Source organism: Pteropus alecto, unplaced genomic scaffold, assembly GCF_000325575.1.
Source record: "Pteropus alecto unplaced genomic scaffold, ASM32557v1 scaffold110, whole genome shotgun sequence".
NCBI classification, from domain to species: Eukaryota; Metazoa; Chordata; class Mammalia; order Chiroptera; family Pteropodidae; genus Pteropus; species Pteropus alecto.
The window spans coordinates 2,810,722-2,831,641 of NW_006431920.1; the positions used below are offsets into that span (position 1 = coordinate 2,810,722).

Genomic DNA, 20,920 nt, shown 5'->3' on the forward strand with positions numbered 1-20,920 from the left:
TAATGGAAGTTTTATTAGTCATTTTTGTATAACGATAATAGCTCCAAGCCGCCATTTGGCGGGCATTAATCCTTCTAGGTTTTAAGCTCAGTGCTTCACATGTCTGGTGCTTTTGGTGCCCTCCCCTCAAGGTAGATGTTGCTGAGCCACATTTACACTGAGGTATGAAATACCTTGTACTCGATCCAGTCATGTGCCTGTGGCCACCCCCCCCCCCCCAGGAGAGGGCTGAACCCAGGTTCCAACCCAAGTGCCCTGGTTCCATTGCCCCAGAACGTTCAAGGGGCACATCTGATACTCACGAGCCAAATAAGGAATTAGTGGGAAATGCAACTAAGCATTGAAGGGCCTTAAAAAGCCTTTTTCATCTAGAATTTCGACTCTCTGGTTTTCTAAGCAATCATAGGATTGAATACATATGGAAGAATTAGCTCATGCAGAGAACTGGCAAGTTTAAGATCTGTAGTGCAAGCTGGCAGGCCAGACACTCAGAAAGGGTTTCTATGTTATGGTTTTGCGCCTGAATTCCTCCTTCTTTGGGAAACCTCAGTCTTTTCTCTTAAGGCTTTCCACTGATTAAATGAGGCCCACCCACCTTTTGGAGCATAATCACTTTACCCAAAGTCCGCTGATTAAAACGTTAATGTCATCTGAAAAAATACCTTCACAGCAACGTCCAGACTAGCGTTTGACCAAATATTTGGGTACTGTGGCTTGACCAAGTTAACACATGACGTTACCTGTCACGGCAACATTTTTGGTTTTTTAAATAAACTTGAGGTGACGGTCCTCCATGTCTGCACATGACATCAGGAGACACTTCTGGAGTTCACCCATCCTTCCCTGTAAGACCCACGGTGGCGATGGGACCGGCGGCGCCGTGCCCTGCAGCGCATGCGCCGTGGAGGTGGGCGCGCCGAGGAGGGAGGCCATGCCCTGCTGCCCCGCTGCCGCGGGGAACCTGGGGCGCTAAGACCCCTGAGTTCGCAAACTAAACAAGCTGCAGTCGTTCTGGGAGAACCAAGTCTTATGTCATGACCCAGGGCACGCTGCTGCCAGTGCTCCCCTCTGGGTGTCATAGCACATGGCTCCCTCCCCTCGGCAGCGACCTGAAGCAAAATCGGGGAGTCGGAAGCTTCATCACCTGCCTCCCGCCGGTTCTGTTTCCTTTGCTGCAGCCCCATTGGGAGAAGCAGCGAATAATTCAAGACCGGAAGGCAGCTGGCTTTGTTCTCTCCTTCTGCTCGGACTTCTTTCTTAGTCATAGCATGTTTCCCCTTATATTTAGTTGGTTTATTTTTTAAATGGAATATAGTTATTTAAAGATAAATGTTGCTTCATTCGCTTTAACATCATTAAGGTGTTACTTAATATCAAAGAGAGGTTTTCAACATGCGTGAGGAGGCCGACATAGTTCTAAGTAGGAAGTATTCTTAGGTTTCTCTCTCTCTGTGCTGGGACGAGTAGCCAGGGGTGGCACAAGGGTCTCATCTGTGAGATCCCCACTCGTTGACTGTCACGACAGGCGATCTACAGGACACTTCCGGGCCTCGGTTTCTATTTTCATAGATAATGGCTTAGATGCTTGTCCGTTCACCTGCAGTTGGAACCGCAGACTAGATCCGAGACGAATTGTTGGCCTGTCCCTCTGTCACGTGTGAGGCGGGTAGCACATTTCCCGGCCTGGGGTCCTAAGCGATTCCCCTTCCTTTCCATCCATGCAGATTTTACCTCAAGCCGCAGAGGGGTGAACTCGCTCCCATGTAAGTTTCACGTTGTTCTCTCCTGTTTTCTGCTCAAACTTCTTTCGCATCCATCTGAAACATTTGGCTTGGGAACAGCCAATGTTCAGCCTCTCAGTGGCCTTGAAAAGCCCGAAGAAACAAATATTCCAGTCTATGCCATCTTCGTTTATTAGGCAGGCCCTCAGAGTAGGGTCTTGGAGCTGTGTTGCATCTCTCTCCTTCCCCTTGAATTTGGGAGACGAAACTGCCTTCAGAGGGGTTGCTGCCTCAGATCATTAGGTGACATTGTGCGAAATAGAAAAGGCATCTTAACATCTGGCAAGAATTTGCATTTTAAGAGGTGAAAATGACAATTCGCTGAATGCGAAATTTCTAGTCTTAATCTTTTGGAGCATGTAATTGCTTTACCACTAGTTTGCATAATAGAAGAATCTCATGAGAATAGGTGAAATTGGGTGTCTCGCTGAAGAACAGCAAGCATGATCGTCTTCACAGAGAGCGAACGAATCCCACTTTATAAAATGGCAGCAGATTGAAATCATGTCAGGTTGATAATTAGGTCCCGGCTGACAAAATGCCATTGGGATGAGTGCAAATCAGATTCGCCAGGTGCTTTATTTTCAAACCGCATTTTTAGCTTATCAGGTTAGAGATTTCTAATGGGATTTTAATATCAAATAATAAAACATCAGCTCTGAGTAAGTGCTGAAATGTTCTTTCCGTGGCGGTGTTAAACAACAGGCCACACGTACTCTAAAAAAAACTGCAAATTGAAACCTCCCGCAGACTGGAGAGGGCGAGAACTTGGAGCCCCACAAAAATCGTGGGCAGCAGTGCCACAGTGTGCGGAGTGGCTGGGGACATCATGCCATTCCCTCGTAGGTGAGAGCAAGGGGTTTCATGTGTTCTTGATACGATGGTGGCATCTGTAGATGCCATCTGGATGGCGACCGATCTCAGAATAAGTCCCTGGTAAGAAGGGAGGTGGTTTCCCGTAGTTCACTGACCTTGGCCTCTGCCTAATATGCTTGAGTGATTACTCAAATCTTGTTGGTTGAAGGGAATTAACTCGCCGTTCTGGAATGTACCCGAAGTTACTATTATATTAAAGGAGTGTAAAGTATAAGGCATTAGGAAATTTTTATGTGAAAATACAAATACCAGTGTTTTATTATCACGAGTCACCTTAGATGCTCATCAGTTGTCACGGACTAGACGGGGGCCAAGTTGCCAACCATGCATGTGTGCCGAGTCTTCTCCACCATTGGGCTGGTAACGCAGTTAGATCATCCAGACTATGAAAGAAAAGTTTAGACTTCTTCCAAATGAAATATTTTTAAAAGGAAATTTTATAAGAATTTTGGATACTGTTCTTTTTTTTATTTCTTTCCTTCCTTTCTTTTACATATGCCCTATCTGTGGGCTGCATTTCTGGTCCGCGTGGCCTAAAAGACACAGCTGGTATCTCTTCCTTCTGTGAAACTCAGACTCGACGGTATCAGCGCTCTGATAGTATCTGCTGGAAACCGAATCTAAGAGAAGACTTAATGGTCAGGATTTTAAAAGCAATTCAACAGCTATAAAGAAAAAAGTGCACCTGCAAAGATATGAAGACATTTAGCTCGCTAATGAACGCCTAATTGCATTTAGATTCTTGGATAAGTACAGCAGACAACTTTCATCTTTTAGTAACCAGAAAGCTTTATCATATTTACTAGGATGAAGAGAATTCTGGCGTTTAACATGCACGCGGAGGGTTCTGATATGCGCATCACCTTATCTTTGAGCACAGTAGCTTGCATGAAATATACTGTCTCCTTTTCCCACATCCCGTTAGCATGCTCTTCCTTTGCTATATCCCAAGATATGACCTCTGACCTCACCATCGTGATCCCGGATAGAATCCTGTCTACCTTGCTGCAGCTGTAGCAACTCTCTATGATCTGTACTATACCTAAGAAAATGTTTAGATCTTTACACCGAGGTCATGATGAGGCTAAGAACTGAGAGAGAGGAGAGAAGCCCCCGACACTGGGAGCCTGTCGGACACTTACAGGTGGGCCGCAGAGTTGTTAGGAGCTGGCTGGGCCATGGTGCCTGCCCTTGGACGTAAACAATCTCATAAAACACTGACACCAGACATGGTCATTTGTAGGCCATGATAAAGTAAGACAAACAAGACCATTTCATAATTTTGTCTAAGTACAGATAGAAGCAAGGTCACCATGTGACCCACAAAATAATGACACATTCCCTTCTCTTGCTAATAAATTGAGGGTCAGGTTCATCTTTATCAAAGACAGCTATCGCCTTGCTCTGGCCTGCCCTCCCTATAGATAAGATTTATTGAGATTCTCAAGCATGGAATTGTTCCTGCTTTCTGACATTCGTTCTAGAGTGAATCCTCCCCAAATCGCCCCCAAATCACCCAACCAGAGTTCACACCCGATAAGTCCCCTCTAACATCCTCTTAATGAGACACCCCACGATTCACCGCGGTGTGAGTTCTCCCTCACTGCAACGAGTAATAAACCCAACTTGTCCTATGGCAGGTGTGACGCTGGTGGCCTTTGGTTGGAGAACATTGACAGTCCTTAGTTGATTAAAATGCTCAAAATATTGAGGGTTGCAATTGATTGACTTTTCATGATGATAGTAGTTCAATAGGAATTTCCAACAAGTTAGACGCCGAAATAGTGTTTGGATTTACGTGTGAGGCGAGGGCATCATGGAACGAAAGCCTTGGTGGGGGTTTGGTTGGAGGGGATTTGGGAGAACAGGAGGTCCAGGTGGCTGCAGGAGACGATGCACTGGATTCAATACTAGGTAGTGAGGCCGAAAACGCTCGCTGGGGCAGGATGGGGAGAATCTGGACAATAAGGAGTTTGGAAAATGAAGACTAGGAAACGTTTTGCATTAGCGATGTAAGTGGACTGGTCTGTGTTTTGGAAAGATTATTCTGACAGAATTAGATGTCATAGTCAAGGAATTAGGGAGCTCAGGCCAGCGGCCCGAGTGAGGGTTTGAACTTGCAGTAAGTGGGATTAAGAGGCTGGACCTAAAATCTATTTGAGGAGTGGAATCTTCAGAGTTTGGTTGTCAGCTGAAGGCGGGAAACAAAGGTGAGAATGAGGTCAAAGGTGGCACTCAGGCTTTACCTTGGGTACCTCTGAGAGACAAGGAAGTGTCCGAAAGGCGCCTTTTAGGCTTTTGGGCGCAGCAGGCCGACCGAGAGGAGATGCCGTTCGATAGTCGTTACTTGAGACGAGAGCTGAGTAAAGAGGCCAGAGCCAGGGAAATGCGTATGGAGCTCCTGGTATGTGGGTGCTGGGGAACTTAACCGAGATGGGGTGAGAGCAGGAAAATAGGGGAGACTTGGCGAGTTCTTGCACTGAACCGGGAGCTGGAAGCAGCAGCAGCAGAGGCTGGAGGAGGAGTCCCTGAGTTGGGACGGTCCCTGGGAGAGGCCGGCACCGTGGACGTCAGGGGTGGGGAGGTGGGGAGGAGCAGGGGACAGTGGCCGGGCTGTGAGGAGTGGCAGCGCGGGCCAGCCGGGGGAGCTGAGGCAGACCGCCCCGACCGCTGGACGCCGGAGGACCTGTCCTCACGGTGTTCACGGCCACCTCCACGACCATCTTTCGTCTCCGTTTCGTTTCGAATCTAATTTTGGGGACACGTATGATATTCACCTTGTTTAAGTTGGTGACCCGAGGGATTAATGCGACGGGAGGAAGGACGTCGGTAATGAGTGAAGGGCACTCGCCGGTGCAGCAGGTGGAATTTTTATGAGGTTCCTGACATTAAAAATCTGTTCACAAGGCTGCCTTTTTAACCTCGCTTTAAACGGCTAATCCATATGTATGAAAGTGTTAATGAGCTGGCCTGTAATTATAAGGGGTTTCTGCGCCTTCTGCTCCCACCGCTCCTGTCTTTCCCTTGAAATTCAAATTGTTCGGAACTCGTTCTCGGCTGGACCAGTGTTGGAAAGGTGTGAGATTTACCTGCTGGCAGCAGGAGTTAGCGTTGTCGGTGAGGAAGTCAGACATGGCAGCTGTCAACAGCTTCCGTCACTAACCAGAGCGTTTCTGAGGACGGCTCCATCTGAAGCACTGCCATCACCGAATTTCAGGAAATTCTCGTGAAGTTCACGGCCATGGGGGTCAGGGGGGAACTCATTGAAAACCATTTGGTAACTAAGCTGTTGATCCTTATTTTGTTTTGTGGTTGGAAATTATTACGATGCTATCACTAACATTTTTGGGGTTGCTGAGCATGTCTGGGAATCTGGAGTTGAGAATTGAAATCTGGCATGCCTTGTCTCTTACCAGGTGGGATGGAAAGGGGCCTGGGCTTAGAGTTAAGAAGAGCCACATTTAAGTCCCAGCTTTGTCACTGGACAGCTGTGCCATTGGCCTCTGTTAGCTTTAGTTCCCTTGTCTTTAAAATGAGGATGCGCGGACTGACGCTCAAACGAGATGATGTCTATGATCGTGCACTTTGAAATCTATAAGATGGGGGAGCAGGAGTGAAAATGTCCGCTGTCCCTTGTCCTGGGGAACACCACCGAGACATTGTCAAATCTGTGCTCTGATTCTTTCCTTAGGAGGTTCGAGTTTGGAGTTGAACTAAAGGTGGGATCAGTTTTTGTGGCCGTAGTGGGTCCTCTTGAATAATGGGTCCAGGTCCAGCTTCTTAAGGGATTAAATGCTTGCTTGCTGCCTTGGCCTCGATGATGGCAGTGATATTCACAAGCCAGGTGCCAGGCAGAGTCCTTTACCTGGAAGGACTCTCAAATCTTCACAGTTCTTAGGAAGTGGGACCCGCGCTTGTTGCCATTTTTTGCCCGTGACGATAGAGCAAGTGAAGGATGAAGCCGGTTTGGGGTCTGGAGCTTCAGTTACCTCAGAGTCGACAGGAAATGGGATCACACCATGCCCCTAACTCACCAGTGGTAAAAGACTGACTGAAAAATGAAACATTTCACCAGATTTTCTAAGTGGTGGTCGTCTTAACAGCCACCTCAGATGAACTCACTAAGTCGAGAATCATCCAGATACTGACTCGCTTTGCCGACCCAGGTCATGCTCGTTATCCGCGCTGGCTTCGCCCGCAGCGGCTTCCGTCTTTGAGGACTGTCTACATCGAGTCTGTGTCAAACGTCTGACAAGCGTTTTCTCTTACTCAAACCCCAGTTTATAGTATTTCTGTTCTTTTATTTCAGGACGAGGAAACAGAGGCGTTGGAAGTCCAAACACTAGGAGTAGATAGAACCCTAAATTTAACCCGGATTTGCCTAGCTCTCGACAGATAGGCTAGACTTAGGAGCCTAGTTGTGGCCTCCCCAAGTTATGTGTGAACCCAGATGCTCACTTATGTTCGATCCAATCACAAGAGGAAGCTTCTAGACTCCCTTTATGTCAGCCCAGCTCCTGAGATGGGTCTCTAAGGGGACACCTCAAGGCCAGGTTTGCAAAGTAGGCTTGGCTGTGGTCCAGTGAGTGGCTCTTGACCCGTCGTTTCTAATTCCCCAGCCCAGACAAGCACAACTCTGACTCCCAAGGAAATTGAACTGCTAGGAGGTGGCTGGGCCTCTTCCGCTTTTGTTTCGATGCAGATACTTCTGCTTCCAAACTGATGCCGAGAGGGACCCGTGAGTAAAACCGATGACTTCATCTGACCTGGTGGCTGTTGGATGCACCTAATTAAAGAAACCGCTTTTCCTATGACTCAGCTGAGAAGTGCTGACATAGCCACATGACAGATGTGTCACCCTTCGCCTCTGGCAGTCTCTTCTGATGGGTGCTTCACACTTCTGGGGTTGTCAATGCCTCATAGCAGTTTGACCTTTTTCCCTACCGCCCGAATCCCTGAAAGCCTCCTGAGTTGATTACGGACGCCTCTGATGCTGTTTTCCACCTGACCGTTTTATCCCTGAAACAGTCTTCCCTCTTCATACGTGACTTTTGTGTTTTTAGTTCTCTGCTTCCAGATAGCTCTGATGTCCTGCCTGTTCAGTACCACCGCTTCCCACGAAACCGCTCCGTGACAGTGATCTGCCACCAGGGTCCATGACGGAGCCTCTGCCGGGCCTCAGAACCCCAGGGATGAACCCCTAGGACAATGTGCTATTATAGGCGATGCCTGAGATACTATGCGACTCATGGCAACCTGCATCCCGCACCCCAGTTAGATAACCCATAAGGAGATTTGCCTGCACGGTCTGCTTTTTCTGCCCTTCTAGCCTTCGATGTGCTTTGCATTCTTCATTGGTTTGGATTTGTATAAAAGCCTGGGGGACGATGCCTTGCATTTTTTCCCCTTTTTAAAATCGCAGCCATTCATTTCCAATTTGAAAGCACGTGGTGAAAATTGCCGCGTCTGCTGAGTGCTTTTACAAAATTCCTTCAGTTTTAACGAAGAGTCGGGGCTCTTAGGTTTGCCCGGAGCAGGTTGATACGTGACCTCTTTTTTTATTCCAGGACGTTGTCACCTCATAGCACTTACTGATTTTGCAGAACAGCATGTTCCTTTCCCGTGTCGCCAAGTGCTTCCTTAAGCAGTGTCACACTGCTCCATTTAAAGTCCCATTTGGCTTTTCAGGGCTCGCCTAGAGAGATCCTTGCTGTTTAGACGGCAGTCTTAACGGCGACGTTGGTAATTACCGGGATCATGTTTCATTTTTTCCTCTACCACATGGTTTCGGATGGTATAGATTAGAGTGAAACCTCCCAAGTCATTAGTAAAAGGGTTTCTTTTAGGTTGGATAAGGCCAACTGAAAGTAAGTCTGGACTAAGGAATACGTGATGCCTGGCGGTATGACTCTGGGATGACTCTCCTTTATTCACCGCACCCCCCAATAACACAAACAAAGTTTATGTTTGTGGTTTTAGTCCTTTAAAGTAGGCATTGTCTCTAGTCATTAAACCTTCGTGTCAGTTGGTTACTGCCGTGTAACAAACCATTCCAAAACTTAGTGGCTTACTAGAGCCATTTACTGCTTATAATTCTGTGGTCGATCATTTGGGCAGGGCACAGCTGGGCTGTCTCTTCTCTGCTCCATGTGGTGTTGGGTGTACTCACGCTTCTGTGGTCATCTGACAAGTCAGCTGGGTACTAGCCAGGCCCGGATGACCTCATTCTCATGGCTGGCAGTGGCTGGAGTGATGGGGGCAACAGGGCCACACATCTCTCACCATCCAGCAGACTGGTCGACACTTCCACATGGAAGCTAGTTTCCAAAACCAGCAAGAGAGGCCAAGGCCCCACGCACAAACACTTTTTAGATTCTTCTGTTAACGTCCTCGAACGTCTCATTGGCATAGGCAAGTCCCAGGGCCAAGCCCATAGACTCCGTTTGTGGCCTTTTTTATTTTTTTTTACGATGTACCACAATTTTAAACTTACACACACACAGTCGAGGAAAAAGAAAGCTGGAAAAATAAAACAGTGTGTAGGCATCGATTGCCTGAGGTGGAAGAGTTGCGACCCCACAGTACTTGCTCCCTTGGGTGATAAGTAATATCTAGGAGGCAACTTATTTCTTTACTTCGCAACTCTGTATAGACTAGGTCTCGTCTCCGCTTTATGTCAAGGAAGTTTCATTTTCCACTTTAGATTATTAATGTGCATAGTCTACGAGGATCTCAAGTCACCAAAAAAAAAAAAAACCCACCCAGTTTTGATATTAAACTGCATTATGACCTCTTAAATGAATAAATGGCTCATTTTCAGGCATCTTTAATATTCATTCAGTAGAGGCAATAGGAACAGAATTCAGAATTTACTCACATAATTGAATTCTGACTCCAATTTATTTGCATTTGAAGTTTTCTTTGTACTCCAGTTGCCTCAAGGTGCAACTGGTCGTTAATCTTGGCTTTAGCTGAAGTCCTGCCTAAGAGTCAGCTTCGGGCCTTCTGAATTCACAGCCCTCAGGGGAGGTTGCCAAGTGGGACACGTGCGCTTCTAAAAATGTTCCTGAATGACTATGAGAAATCTCCTCGGTGTTGAACGACCTTTAGGATTCAGTCGGATGTACTTAGAAATGGCAGTGACTAATAGGGACGTTAGACTTTTGCATGGTGCCTTTGAATGTCCCCAGTGATGCCAGAGTGGAAGTAAATATACTTGGAAAAGGAATTGAAGGTTTGCATTGCATATTCCATGCACCAACATTTTCTGGAAAAATCTCAATCACAATGTTTTGTTTTCCACCTCACGATTATTTTGGTACCCAACTATGCATCCATGAGGTGGTCTTTTATCACTAGAAACAGCACAGCTTTGTCAGATCGTGTTTTCCAATTATTGGTTTGTGAAAATTATTAGTGTAGATAGTCTACAGTTTTTTAAAAATTTTTCAAAAATTAAAAAACCATTTCCAGCTTTATTGAGATGTAACGGACATGTAGCATTGGTAAGACATACAGCACATTGATTAGATACTCTTAACGTATTTCAAAATGATTGCCGCCAAGCGTTAGCGAGACTCCCGTAATTACCACTTCTTTTCTGGGGCGAGGACGTTTAAGATCTACACTCTCCGCCATTTTTGAGTGTACCGTACAGTATTATTAGCTGTGATCACCCTCCTGTGCATTGGATCCCCAGAACTTACTTACACCTTACACATGGAAGTTCGTGCTCTGACCAGCACCTTCTCATCTTCCGCAAACCTCGCCTCAGGGAACCACCTTCTACTCTCCGTGACTGCGAGTTCCGCCGGCCGTTCCTGGACAGTATCCCTTTAGCTAACATGCTGTTCCCGTGGGTCAAGGAAGCTGGATCAGAGATGTGGGAATACAGCTGTGCTCACTCATCTTCGTTTAGACTTATATCTCCTCGTGCAGAGCAGGTCGATGTGACTCCCAGTCATACAGCGAGGGTTATAAATGTTCGCCTCACCTTTCTTCCTCTTGGCCTTGCTTTTCAAATTTGGCATGTGCTGTCAGTTTGAGATTTCTTTGCATTGCTTTCTTCCCTAAGCAAACTCCTGGAGGGGTGTAGTTTCATTTCGTCTATGTGCCATGGCTGGTAGTGCCGCGGTCCAGCCACGACAGGATCCAGGGGGCCCCGAAGGTGGGCAAGGCGTCGGCGCGGAAGACAGTCGACTACACAGCTCAGAGGCGGTGTGACACTGTTCCGTTTTATTGTGATTTGAGTACAACTTTTATACTTTTTATTTTGGCATTTGATTATACTTTGTTGTTAAGGTAGCAGGGAGTTAAATTTCTGTGGTTAGGCGAAGCAGAAAATCTGATAGAGTATATTATTATTAATGTTCATGATTAACTAGTACATTTTTCTCTCAATCATTAGAACAGAACTACCTGATGGAACAATCTAAACGTTTAATTCTTATATCTATTACGTAAGATACAGTTTGATTGAAGTAAAGGTGATAGATGTATTCATAACAGCAAGCATTGGCTTGTGGGCAGACATTGTTCTTCTTTCTGCCTGAAGAAATCTTTTAAATGCTATTTGATTTATGCTATATCTAAAGTTCAAGCTGAACCTTTCTCATAGCTGTTCAAAAGTTTCCTTGGTGCAGTAAAGAGGAAAATATTTATAAAAATCAGTTTTACCAAGCTGCTTTCATAAGCTAAGTTTCTGTTCCTTTGTTTTTTAAGCACCAAGGAGATCCTGACCTAGCCAGCCTTTCTATGAAACTTAAACTACTATAAGGCACATGAATTCTATCTTTACTCACTACATGTATACTATCTTTATTATAAGCTTCTGTATAAGGCAAAGGAAGATCAGGTAATCTTTTCATACTATTAGCCCCCCTAGGTGGATACCAGAGTTTTCTATTTATCCACTAGGCCACAAAAGGAGGCCCTTCTATAGTAGGCACAGGCTTATGAGTAAATTTCTTATCCTTTACTAATTTTTCTACTAACTGCATGGGAACAGGAGTATAAACTGGTTCTAGTAATTCAGCTTGTTATAATTTATTCATAATATCTTTAAGAGGCGCGTCAAAAGGAATTTCCCTTAATAATTGTTCAAATAAAGGGTTTGTGCACTCTGGACACGTCAGGGCGACCAGAGCTGATTCCATACGCGGGGAATTTACTATGTTTTCCTCAGAGCCAATTTTGAGGAAATCCATTTGTATAGCGTTTACACTTACTAGAATTTGTGCTACCCAAATTCCCCCTATTAATAGGATCATTTCTAAGAAACGAATTATCCCTAAACACATGCCACGTCCTCGTTCTTGACGATGCATTCCTTGAAGCCTCTGTCCCCATCTCCGGACCTTGTCACGCAGTAGGGTAGAAAGAGGACGCGGCATGGTAGGTCATCTGTCTGTACGTTTCACAGTCGGTTCACTCACATCCCCGTGACTGGTACGTGTTCAGCATGTTTTATGGCTGGTTTAGTGATATGCTGACAGGACACTGTGGCTATTAAAAACATTCCTGTGCCATATCTAGGGCTCACCATAGGTAACTCCAACCACTTTCCTGCATTTTTGAAAACCAGAGGTTTGGGGAGATGTTCCATGCTTTGCTATTCTAGAGCTCAGTGATTCTCAGACTTCAGTGTGCAGTAGAATCAGGTGGATGGCCTCCTAAATCTCAGAGTTCTGGGTCCCACCCACAGAGTTTCTCGCGCAGTGGGTCGTGGGTGGGGCCCGAGAGCTGACGTTTCTAACATGTTCCCAGGTGATGCTGATGCTGCTGGTCTGGGGACCGCACTGTGGGGACCACTGATATAGAGAGGTGACAGACACAAGCCCCTTTGAGGGCGAACATCTCAAAATTTCTTGCACTTTTTAACATTTAAAATTTTCTCTTTGTTAGTATAGATACTTACATGAAAATAGTCAACCAGGTTTTATTTTCTCTCCAACGTGCTGTGATAGAAGCTCACTCTTTGATTTTGTTCCAACTCCCATCCGCTGCCTGTGCTGGGACCTATGTCCATCTTGCTACCTTCCATACTGAGAAACGTCTAGAATGTGAGGGATTTAACTTATACTTTCTTTTCCAAATCTCCTCATTATTCTCCTCACCTCGACTATAAACCAGGCCAGTTGTATGTGTATATATAAACATGCTAGATGATCGATTGAGTTTATGGGATTATTCCATTAAAACATTTTGCATATTGTTCATAAGTCAACACATATCCCACAATATTCTTAAAATCACATTGTAAAATATTTCCTTGCCATTCTAACCTTGAATCTTGGTGCTTTCGTTATGGCGTTGCAAGCATTTGCATTTTTAAAAGTAATTTTTATAGAGTCAGTAAGAAAAATAGCCACTTTGTAATGGATAATTTTAACCGTAGCTATGATATGTTTAGAGGATGTCTAGGTGACCTCGTTTGTAAACCGTAGTATATGAATGTTAGGCTTTATTCTGAAAGGAAACAATATTTCTTCTTTAAACATCTGAATCCCTTTGTGCCATATCTATTTCTTTATGTAAAACATATCTTTATATTGCTTTTCTTTTGTTAAACTCTTGAGCAACATTTTTTTTTTTCCTCCCTTTTAGCTGGTATAGATCATAGGTAGAATCCACCCTCTAGTGGCCAAAAGCATCATAAACTAAATGACATTAAATGATGAAGATAAAAAATTACGAAGAGATTGAGTTTTTCATATGACTAGTTTGTGCGCTAGTTTTGAAGGCAAAGTCAAGAGGGGACTTCTAGAAATGTTTAGTTCGATGTGGTTAGACAAATTCACAAGATGATGGATAAGTTTAAGGTCAAAACGCCTTGACGTACGCAAGCGCTTCTGTCTGAGCAAGTTCACGGTTGGATTTTCTTGACTTCTGAGGCCCTTCAGAACCATAGTCACAATTCAGCTGTGTCATGTACAATATATTTGTTCGTTTGTTCTTAAATGTTTTTTGAAGGAGAATACTCTTTGTAAGGACATAACTCAGAGTAGTGGTTGTTTGCTTTCCTACCATATGTTTAAGATTTTTTCCTGTAAATATGAGTTATGACATACACTCAATAAATCTAGAGATATTTCAGGATTTTTCATACCTCCAAAGATTTTCTTTTCTACATATTAAAAGATGTAATTCTCCTTGTAAAAAGAGTTTTATTAGCAATGCAACTTATAATGCTATTTCTCATGTCTTAAAAAGTCTCCTAAGAAAACTAGATTTTTCCCCTCTATACACTGTAAGAATCACCCTCATCTCCTCCCCTTCCACCTAAAACTGTGCCCTTGATGAAGTCAAGCTTTTTCTAATATTCCCCATTCTCCTATTGCCCATGAAACTGTTAAACATGGAGCATGGCCGTCACCTGCCCTGGTCATCAACAACATGACTTGCAGTTGTAATACACATAAAATGCTTACAAAACATCCATGATATTACTCCTTTGAGTTACACAAGTCACATATTTCCATCGTGGAAAATTATAAGATTTGAATATGCATATTTAAACTATAAAAAAATCATCCCTTAATTTCACCACCCAGGAAAAACCGCTGTCGATTTTGAAATATATTTTCTCAGGCGTTTTTATTTACATTCGTCCAAATCAGACGTTCGTAAAGAAAAGAGCTCTGGCTGTGGGCGAAGGGGAGTCCTAGACTTATTTTGCCCTCCGATTCTACTTTCCTGGCAAATTCAGTTCAGCCACTGTGATTGAGCATCTTCTCTATTCACCAACCTGTGTGCTAAGGAAATGAGAACGGACAGCTGTTAAAGAGAAAACAGACTTTGGCATTGAAGATCGAGCAGTGAGTCAGAGTTACTGCCAAGCAGGAAACCAGATCCAGCAAAGAGGTTAGTCTCCGGAGATGAGGCCGAGGAAAGGGGAAAGGATCAGTTTTTAAAGAGCCAAACGTAAACAGACTCTGTTTCACATGAAAAGAATCCAGGTATTTGAGCTCCCGACTGGTGAAATCTGGGCTAAGCACCCGGGCACCGTGGAAGGGCAGAGCTGGTGCTGTTTGTGTTTTTCCAGTAAGTGGGCACCCTTTAAGGTTGTGATGCTCGGCGCCTTCACTGCACAGGCGAGGTGGCCACCTATTTCAGAATTATAGGACCCGTGTTGTCCTTTCGAATCAGGTTTGCATTGCAGCCAGCAGACCAGGTGACCACATGTCACTTTTATTGGGTACTCGCTATGCACCAGGCACTGTGCTAGATGCTTTCTTTGTGTTCCTTCATGTGCGAGGCCAAGCACGTGTCCTGTTGCGGGGTGGGTGGCGAGAGTCCCTCCTTATATGAGAGACCTTTGTTGCCACGAGTTACCTCGCTGGAAGATGGCAATAAGCCAGTGATACCAGGTGGTCCAGAGATCTGCACATATAAACACTCAACACTGGAGAGGTTATAAAAAAAGTTTAGTGTAAAGAAAATGGTGTCAAGTACATTTTATTTTAATAAAGAATAACTGGAGAAACAAGAACCCTACAGTCTCCCACTGTCTCTCAAACTCTCGAATGACTCCCCTCCCCCATGTCCCGGTGTCTCGGTGACTTCAGGAGCAATGTCCAAGGCTGATACACCCGGTGGCAAAGTGGCAGGGACCCGCTTTCTGCTCGTAATTCCATCACTTTCTGGACCAGTGTCTCTTCCTCGCTCTTCTTATCTTTTTGGGTGATTCTCTGGGCCTCATTTTTCCCCGTCTCCATCCCGATGCTTCTGGATCTCTGTCTTCTCCTTCCTCTGTCTTTTCTTCTCCTCCTCTTTCTGTTCGCTTTCCCTCTCTGCGTGAACTCGTTGAATCCTCATGACAACCTCAAGAGTGATGGGCCTGACGAGTCCCAATTGATACACGAGGAATTGAGTCAGAGAAGGAAAGAGACTTGCCCGAGGCCACGCAGTTGATCCTGTTCGTTCTTACTTTCCCAGGTTGCCCCCAAAACGCATTACCTAGTGTATTTCTTTGCTACGACGTCTGTATCAGGTCGCCCCCAAAACGCATCATTACCTAGTGTATTTCTTTGCTACGACGTCTGTAACAAAAGAGCCCCCTCCTTCCACTTTTCATGACTTCTAACCTATAACCTTTCTTTTTAAATCACAGTACGATAGGTTCCCCCTCAGCACCTAGTTCATGCCTGGCAACATGGCCAGAATTCAGCAAATATTTGTTCAAATGAACAGATGTTTTCTTTTTTTTGCTTCAGGTTGCTTCTGTTTTCCTGGGAGACATTGTCAGTTCCTCTGTTGAATGAGGATCTGCTTCTAGAAAGCGGTTCCATCCTCCTGTCTGTCTCATGCCCCATCCCCAGTCCCGTCATATGAATGAGATTCTGTTGCATTTGAAAGTGTCTAGAACAGAAATGGGCTTACAGAAGGGGACTCGATACACGTCGATCGGTCCATTTGTTCTGAAAGGAACTGCAGCATCTCTGGATAAGACTTGCCAGGAACCTAGAGCTCAGTTCCAGCCTCTGCCTCTTTCTCGTCCTTCACATTCATCGTCATTTCTTGCTCTTACTTTTAAAATGACTCGACACTAATTCTCTGTCTGGCAGTGCCACCGCCCACATCCGGGCCTGTTTTCCCCGGGACCGTCACAATGTAGAGAAACCGTCTTACCTGGTTTCTCTACATTGCTTCTCTCATTCTCCAAAAGGTGGCTGGAGCGATTTTTTCCAAAACGCAAATCTGATTTTGTTACGCACTCCTCCCCCGCTTCACAAAAGGTGTCGCCTGGTCTGGCATCTCTCGGCCTCTTGTTTCTCCTCCGCCTTTGCTCTTCAGTGGGCCCCAACCCATCTCCAGAAGGGGCCACGAGCCATGCTCCCCCCGCCCCCCACACCGTGGGGCTTCTGCATGAGCTGTTTACCCGCCTTGAATTTTCTTATCTCCCTTCCCACCTCATTGATACCTACTCACTGCTCACCTCTCGGCTCACTGCCCCTTCCTCGGGGCGGCCTTCCCGGACCTTGGCCAAGGTCAGCTCTCCTGCTTCTCTTCCCTCCTGACACCTCAGACCCCTCACTGCTCACACTCACCCAGTCGTGATTTTATAATTATTTAGATGATCATTCGGGGTCTTCCTTTTTTTTTTTCAATGGCCTTAGTAGACGCCTTCCGTCTGTTTTCACACAGCCTCAGAACCCTAGTGGTTAGCACAGTGCCTGGCACATCGTAGGCGTTTCATAACTACTTTTTGAATTAAAGAACGTGTTGATCAAGAAGGCAAACTGGAGGCCCAAAGAACAGCCCGCCTCCTCAGCGGGTATTAAAGGCATCAGGTGTTTGTGGCGATGGAGCCTGTAGACTCCCTGCCCGAACCGTCCATCGGGATAGGACTCTTCTTCATCATCGACCCTTTGGGGGCCCAGGAAGGAAGGGGAAGTTCGTAGATGGCTCAGCACCGCGTGAGCTCCAGGGAGATCGGAGAACCTGCAACTGTAACTGAGCTTCGCCCTGCGCCCCTTCCGCTTTGATGCTCCTTAGGACAACAGCGGAAGCGTTGATTGATTTGGGTCACTTCACATCTACTTCCTCTCTGGCCAAGGTGCCCCTCACACTGAAAGGATGAGGAATTAGGAGTGAAAGAGGCAATTTCAGCTGTCGCTGTCCTCCACAGACAAATTAATGCTCTGCATTTTCACTCATACAACCCCCTCCACGTTCACAGATGGGTTCTCTTCGTGCATGTGCGTGTGTGTGTGTGTGTGTGTGTGTGTAACAGGAGGGCATAATTACTCCACGGAAGTCTATAAGATCTCAACACAGCAGGTCTGTCAGTAGAATAATGCGATCGGGGGTCCTCGTTACATTTTTTCCTGTTTCTTAAAAAGATTCGCGCTGCGAACATACCAGCAAAGAGGGAGAATGAGGTGGATGTACAGACACACACACACGCGCGCGCACACACACACATACACACACACACACACACACAGTTTCCCTCGCAGCAAAACTCTCTGTTCAGTAAAGTGAGTGCGTGCACTGCCCGAGGTGAAGGGTCTGCAGATATCAGCGAGTTTAGGCAGAGTCCGAAAGCTCACGGACAGTCATCATGATGTGTGATGAGAACGTTTTCCCTTGGTCTGCATCTTTAACTACCCTACGCGAGGGGTTTGGAAGGCTTGGTCTCCTGGGAACTGGCCTAGACGTCAGCCAGGGAGTCTTGGGTTTTTATGCATTCAACCTGAAACGAGGGGAAGACATCCTCTGAGCTGCGACAAACCCTTAAAGGACCCTCTCCACGTCTTCCCCACTCTCTTCAGTCTGAACGTAAAGTCAAACGAAAAACCAAACAAAGCCCCCCAAACATGTCACGTGCGCTCTTGCCTTGACTTCGGCCTGCACCTCTCCCCACGGTGCACACGTCACTGTTGTTTTTCGAAGGTCCGGTTCGCTTGCTCTCTCTGAGGCAGCGGGGAGCTGCCCAGGGGCCATGCACATGGCCACGTGGCCGCGGTTCCTTCCTTACCCACAGGGTGGGCGCCATCTGGCTTCAGCCAGAGTCCCGCTGTCTGGGAGTTTTCAGTGTGGGACATGGTGGGTGAGGAGAAGGAAGGGCTCCAGGGTATATGCAGTGTGGGGCCACGGCCTGTCTTATGACGATGCGAATATTTAAATGATGTCGCCTTGGGACGGGGTTGAGAGAGAACGTGGAGCAGAGGGATCAAGTGCCTCTCAAACCTAGAGGCAGCTGTCGTGAGCTGGAATAGTTCGGGCCTGTGGGGTGGAGTCCTGGCCCACCGTGCCTTCGCTGGTTCAGTCACTCGTCTTGGACCTCGGACTTCGCAGAGGACACAGAGGCGTCCCAGCCTAACGGCAGGACATTCAGCAGGGTTCTCTGTAGCTCACGAGCACCGGCAGCGGGGGCGTGGGGCGGGTCTCTGCTCTCTCCTCCGAGCCCCACAGAAACCTCTGTGGGACAGCGCTGCTGAAGGCAGTCACCCCCGGGCTGGTACCACGTCGAACCCACTGCCAGGGTTCTGCCCCGAAGTCCTTTTCCTCAGTGAATTCACTGTCACTCTTCATAACAGCCATTTCAGACATCCTCAAATCTCAAGTAGTTTTCTTGTTACCAAAAAGATCTATGAAGGTGGTTCTCCAAAGGGAGATTTTTGTCCCTTAGGGGACATATGGCAACGTCTGGACATATTGTCAGCTGTCACAGCTGGGGCGTGATGGTGCTTCTAGAGTCTCATAGACAGAGTCCAGGGATGCTGCACCATCCTTCGACGCACGGGACGGCTCCTAGCTGTGAGGAATGATCCAGACCGAAAGGTCGGCAGCGTTGCCGTTGAGAAATCCTGATTCTGGGTGTTATTTACTGAATTGTGTGTCCCCCAAATTCGTATGTTGAAACACTAACCCCCAATGTGACCGTATTTGGAGATGGGGCCTTTACAGAGGTAATTAAGACTCAATATTTATATAAGACAAAACAGACTCTAAAATAAAGGCTATACCAAGAGACAAAGAAGCACCCAGTGATCCCACTTCTGGGTATTTATGTGAAGAAACCGAAAACACGACTTTGAAGGGACATGTGAATCCATATATTGATTTCAGCATTATTTACAGTAGCTAAGACATGGAGGCCGCCTGGGTGTCCATCGATTGATGCGTGGATACAGTAGAGGTGGTATGTATATACAATGGTATATTACTTAGCCATGAAAAAGAAGGAAATCTTGCCATCTGCAGCAACAGGGATGGAGCTAGAGGGTGTTGTGCTGAGTGGAGTAAGTCAGAGAGAGACAAATGTCATTTGTGGAATCTAGAGAACAGGACAAACAAACAGCAACAAAGAGCTCATGGATTCAGAGAGCATTTTGATGGTTGTCAGACTGGGAGGTGGAGGGATGGGTGAGCGGGGAGGGGATTAAGAGGTACAAATTGGCAGTTACAAAATCGTCACGGGGCTGTCGAGTACGGCATGGGGAATACAGTCAGCAGTATTGTAATAACTAGGTATGGTGTCAGATGGGTCCTGGATCTATTGAGATGATCGTTTCATCACTTATATAAATGTCTAATCACTGTGTTGTACACCTGAAATTAATATAACACATGTCAACTGTAATTGAAAATATATCTAAAAATTAAAAAAAAAGATTTAATGAGATGATACGGATGGGGTTCTAACCCAGTATGACCGGTGTTGCATAACCATATGACACACCAGGGAGGCACGCCCACAGGGAAGGCCACGTGAGGACGCAGCGACAGAGTGGCCATCGGCAAACTCAGGAGAGAGGCCTCGGGAGGGACCGAACCTGCCGACGCCGCAATCTCAGACTTCCAGCTCCAGAGCTGTGAGGAAATAGATTTCTGTAGCATAAACCCCCCAGTTTCTACTATTTTGTTATGGCAGCCTTAGCACACAAACACACGAGGTAACGCATTTTGGGGACAACCTGGGAAAGCAGGAAGAACACACAGGATTGGCTGTGTGGCTTCGGGCAAGTTTCTTTTCCTCTCCGAATCTTAATTCCTCGTATATAAATCGGAACTAGTCAGGTACATCATTTTGGGTTGTCATGAGGATTAAATAAGTTGACACACACGAAGGGCCTGATACCAAGCAGATGCCACTGACCCGCTCGCTACTGGACCCTCAGCTCCTTGCAGGGCAAGACTCTGCCATGTAGCTTTGTCCCCGGTGGTACCTGGGAGCTCCAGGAACATCACAGGCAAATCTTTAATGTATGTTGATTTAATCAATGACAGTTTGGGCACTGATTAAACCACTTTTATTTGAGCGTCTGTTCTGTACCAGATCCTGTGGGTACAGCTGTGAACACTGTAATTATGACCTCCGCCTTCAAGCTTGTATTCTAATGGAGAAAGAGAAATAATAATCAAGGAAGGAACTAAGTCACCAATATGATTTCAGACGGTCGTAAGTGCTGTGATGGCAATCAGTTGAGCGCTGTGACGAGTAACTGGTGGGGGTCATGACTTGGCATAGCATTGCCAGGGAATTATCTGAAGATGTGATTTTTTGTTTTGTTTACTGATAGGGGTGTGCTCTATTTGTGTCTTAGATTCCTCTGGAGCTCTTAGGAAGAGATTTTCCAAAGCGATGAACAACTCTCGGTGCCGTCTTTTCTTGACTCACCTGTAGTTTCATTCTCTGGAAACTCAGTACATCTTAAAGACCATGCTGTACATGTAAAGCAGTCAGGTTCCAGGCCGGAAAAGCCACCATCAGGGTTTCTACCCACGTGAACGTCCAGTGGGAGCACCCGACATTG

The 20,920-nt window shown here is 46.1% G+C and overlaps 1 protein-coding gene across 1 annotated transcript in view; it reads left to right on the forward strand.

Annotated features, from left to right (window-relative positions):
- DNER (delta/notch like EGF repeat containing) overlaps positions 1-20,920 on the forward strand; it is a 175,996-nt gene that overhangs the window by 115,625 nt on the left and 39,451 nt on the right. The window lies entirely within an intron of this gene.